Here is a 4,698-nt window from a genome sequence, read left to right on the forward strand (position 1 = left end):
CGTTTGTTTTGCGGTGCAAGCCATGGCGACGACCACCGATGCCTGTGATGCCTTTCCCTCTTACACGCCATGGGAATCAAACACAGCATGGTACGGTCGTCGCGGTACGCCTAGGAGCATAAGTACATCCTCAATAGAAGGAATAATATAATTACTGTAAATACAAGTGAACGGCTGCGTTTGCCTTACGGAAACTGTACAGCGGGTTATGGGCGACGCTGTAGGTGGAGGGTTCCTGATTGATTTCGACAAGCTGGCGTTAATAACACGCATCCAAAGCATGGTACAAAAGCGTCTTACGCATTACGCTCCAAACGGTAAGCTGGCTCCTCAGGCGGAATCGAACCTACAGCATCGTGCTTAGCAGTTACCACGGCGGGAAATATTATACGTTATGCCCCTGTTGAGCCAGAAGTCATGGCTGACAAGTGCATGTAAAAAGTGAACAGAGAATGTTAGGATTGCAAATTTGAGCCAGTCGGTAATGATTTGCGTTCAGCAGCACCGCTTACGAGACGGTCTGGCACATATAAAACCAGACATGAGCTCGCATTCTGCCTGCTTGTTCCTGTCGCACGTGGTGCTGTTGAATATGAATACTAATCGCTCTATTCATCGTAGCATTTTTCATACCGAGCTACTGTATGAGCAATATACCTGCCCCAAGAAGACTTGAACAGTATGAACCTCCCGAATTTTAATATCGCTCCTGTTAACTGATTCTTGCACATCTAATATACATCAATGAACAAAATAAGCTGAGCGAAGGATTGGTGAATAATTCACGATTGTTCCCCTCTTTAGGAAGAATGCAACTGTGTACGCATGGGCACGGGCTACGGACGGCTATGACACTCCAAACGTGATTGAATCATCCGCTTCTCTCGGTAAGCCACACTCACATGTGCACGGTTATTGTTCTGCATAAAATATGTGTGCAGATATCTCTTTAAGCCTGTTTATCTCTCCTGAGCTTTATGCAAGCTCGCGGAAAAAAAGCGAAAAATATGGTCTATTATATGAAAACGGTACCGCCCCTATAGGGCCCCAATAGAGGCCCTATTGCAACGGCTGGTTACGTTCAAGCCAAATTACCTTCACGGCCCGCCTAAGTACAATTGCATTACCGCTACCTCAAATGCAGTCGAATGCCTGTACAACGAACGCCTCTACAGCGAAATTACCTGTATAACGAACGGCTGGTTGGGTCCTGGCCCAATTCCTATGTTTCACATGTAATGTGAGCTACTCTATACCGAACACTACTGCAACGAATTCGCCTGTGTAACGAAGAAATGTAGGCGTCCCTGAGAGGCCATTTCTTAGTTTACATAAAACCTCACGTAGCACTGCCGTCACTGTCCTCCGAAGACGCCACGAAGGCGCGCTCTGTGCTAGCGCCAACCTCACTATTAGCGACGACATTGCACAGCGTGCCTATGTCAGAAGCAGACCTGATGCACTGCTCCAGGAATGACTCGAATGATACGCTTCTTGCCTCATGCTTCAGCGGGTTTCTTTAAAAAAAATTCTTGATAGGCGCATCGAATTTCCTTCTGAACAATATTATGTTTCCCGCTATCCCCATGCGCCTTATTTACAAGTTGACGCCGAAAACAGTGAAGCGAAAACGGCAGCGTGTGACACTCCTTTAACACATGAAAAACACACGTGGTAATGCATTAAGTTATCCGATCGGAGGGCTCACGCTTCTTGCAAGATATAGCGAGCTGCAGTGTGAAGTAAATGTGTTGTGCTGTAGGTCGGTCCCCTCAACGACACATGCGAGCACCTAATGCACTATCTAAAGGTTCTTATGTTCTACGTTGTTTGTTTTGTTGTCTTTCTTTTACGTGTTTTCTACGTTCCGTCTTTCATTCTATCTTTCGTTCTTTCTTCTTTTCTTTTTTTGTGTATTTTCTTTACTTCTTTCATAAAAAGGCACTGCATCATTGCTTGCTTGCGGGAGCATGAGCCATAGCAGATCATGTTTCTTGTTTTTTATTTCCGGCTACGAGCCACTGCTGCTGCTGATATTTCTGTACCACTCCTCTCATTGTTTCGATCACTGGACGAGACATCGCTTTTTTTCGGGTATGAACTGGTGCAACGAGCGACCGTAAGGCTTTCGCCTTAATAACCACATGCCATTATCCGCGCCATATTATTAACCACCACGTGTCCAGTAAGCCCAAACTACTCGAGAAAATGCTGTTACTGCCTACTAAACGGTGAGCGGCTGTCCTAAAATATCCATTGCAGTGGCTATCTTTAGAAAAAAGAAAACATAGGCAGAAATGAAAAATAAGAACACCAAATCATTCCGGCACAGCTTGCAAAGCAACGTTTATCGGCACAACATAAATGTTTAGTCACAGCGTGTGCTATGAAAACTGCCACTATCTGCAGTTTCTAGCCAAAAGTAAACTAAAATAACGTTGCGCTTATAGCACGCCAAAGTACATCACTACAGATAGTCAACCTGAGGCATTGAGAGTACATACCACCAAATAGGGCAGAAATAAATTGATGCAAGTTTTGCGGGCACTCGATTAGTACAACTTCACCAGACGAGTGCGGGGTGTTAGAGTAGGTGCAAGCGACGCACGACGTCTTCTTGATCATACACAGGATGTAAAACGTGCAGGTCACCTCCAGGTGTAGTCGATGCACTTGTATGAAGGTACCAAAGGTGCCATCTATGCGTAGCGTATTTACGGGGTGCCAGAGTGTTTCATGTTCACAGGCCTGTATTACGCGCGAGCATCTGCTCGGTAATCTGCGTAGCAGTAAGCATCCCGTAGCAGCTTCCCAAATTCCAAGATAATGAAAGATGCGGCAGGAAGCACTACTAACGAGCACGCTCACACAGAAACGATCGCGTCAAATTCATTGGATGTTTCCTTTTAGAAGACATCGGTGTGCCACTAACGATGTATTGTTACCTTTCTTTGTCCCGTTAGAAAGAGATTTCGTGGTGGAGTACGCGGTGGCCTTTTCTGAATACGATAACTGCGACATCCTGAGGATCCCGCACCGCAGAAACGGTAAGTGTTGGCGCACGTGAGGTGCGAGCCGAGACTAATGCACACTACCGGCAAAATCAACACCACTTGATTGTGCGAGCTGCATGCAGTTTAATAGCATCATTGGACACGGTTCCTCATCTCTGTTTTATTTTGACAGGCTGCGAACTCTGGGCGAAAGCAGGTGAAGTCGACAAGGTCAAGTCGAGCTGCTTCTTCCTGTTCCACTTGCTATGTGGGCCGGAAAAGTACATCGTCTACGACAAAGATCTGTGCGAAAAAAATGAACGGCTACAGCTACCTGAGTGCATGTTACATGACAAAATGCACTAGTTATGTCAATTGTGCTATTCCAGCACCAATGCAAAATGAGCCAGATGATTACGGTTTTGGAGACCCGAATCATGCAAGCTTTTTTTTTTTTCATTGACACGTACACTTGGCTGATTTGCTTGATTACACTAGAAAGCGTAGCGTACTCAATGAACGTGCGCTGTTATTGTAGCAGTAAATTAGTATTCAACGCTAGGTAACCTTGGACAGCATTTATTGTTCTGTTCATGCGTATGACGCCTCCCGAGATGTGTTTATTGTTATAGAAGTTGGGGCACCCTTTTGGGATCATCCTCGTTATTCCTATTAACTGCCTATATTAAGCAGGAACCATACTCACTAAGCTAGAAAATCAAAATGGAAGCAACCATAAAAAGTGTGTAATATCACAAGCTGTAGAACACATAGAACAGGCGCTCCTCCTTATGATTCAAATGCTCTAACCAATAGGTTCATTTCAACAAACTTGCAGTCAGGCCAACATATCTTCTCGTTACTTTCTCGATGCCCGTTTTATACTTCAACGAAGATGTGCGTCTACATAAAATCATCGAACGTTAACGCTCACTCAAACACACCGCGTACGTTCCCTGGCGCTGCATAGCGTCCCATTCTCCCCTGAAATTGTCTCTTTAGTCCAATGCATCTCATAGCCCTATTTGCCTGATGGATGGTTCTCGTTCAAGAGTTTCTTCTCATCAACCATCACTGCCAGGAAGTAATCGTGAGACCGGTGAACACGTGCAGCAAGTCTCCTCCATCAGCAGCCTAACCACCTCAAGCAGTGCACTAAGAATCGCTGCTGGTATCTTAACCCTGCGAGTCAAACCGCTCATCATATTTGCATCTGTACAATAACATTCCATGCAGCAAGAGGAGTGCCTGAAATCATCACCTAAAGCGGCTGCGTGCAGCACACAAATGAAATTAAATTGTCTCCTTACCATCTCTAAGCCATGTCACGTCTTTACCGTATGGTGTAATCTTATATCAGTGCTTGTGTTGCCATGTAAAAAAATCTTGTCGAATAAAACCAAAGTGCAAGTGCTCTGGATGGTTTTTCACTTATCTCGAACAGCTTGGCCTTGCAGAAACACAAGAATACTAAGGCGCTAATAAAGCTTCACTTTGTTATACTGAATCTACAGGTCAGTTATTTTTACATAAATGCGGCGTCCAAACGCGACTGCAGTAGACAATTAGATAAGATTAACAATAACAGGAATGTATCATTTGCAATCTTTTTTGTGATAATTGCGAAGTGAAAAAAGGGAGAAAACTAGAAGGTACTATCGCGCTCAGTATTAGCTGCAACACGCGAGCCCTGGTAGCATACGCT

At 44.8% G+C, this 4,698-nt stretch overlaps 1 long non-coding RNA gene across 1 annotated transcript; it reads left to right on the forward strand.

The window, feature by feature from the left end:
- The first annotated feature begins 804 nt into the window (after positions 1-804).
- On the forward strand, positions 805-4,308 carry LOC139059339 (uncharacterized). Its single transcript, XR_011514102.1, has 3 exons — positions 805-887; positions 2,964-3,047; positions 3,187-4,308. It is a non-coding gene; the product is annotated as an uncharacterized lncRNA (long non-coding RNA).
- The last annotated feature ends 390 nt before the right edge of the window (positions 4,309-4,698 follow it).

Source organism: Dermacentor albipictus, chromosome 1 (assembly GCF_038994185.2).
Source record: "Dermacentor albipictus isolate Rhodes 1998 colony chromosome 1, USDA_Dalb.pri_finalv2, whole genome shotgun sequence".
Classification (NCBI taxonomy): domain Eukaryota; kingdom Metazoa; phylum Arthropoda; class Arachnida; order Ixodida; family Ixodidae; genus Dermacentor; species Dermacentor albipictus.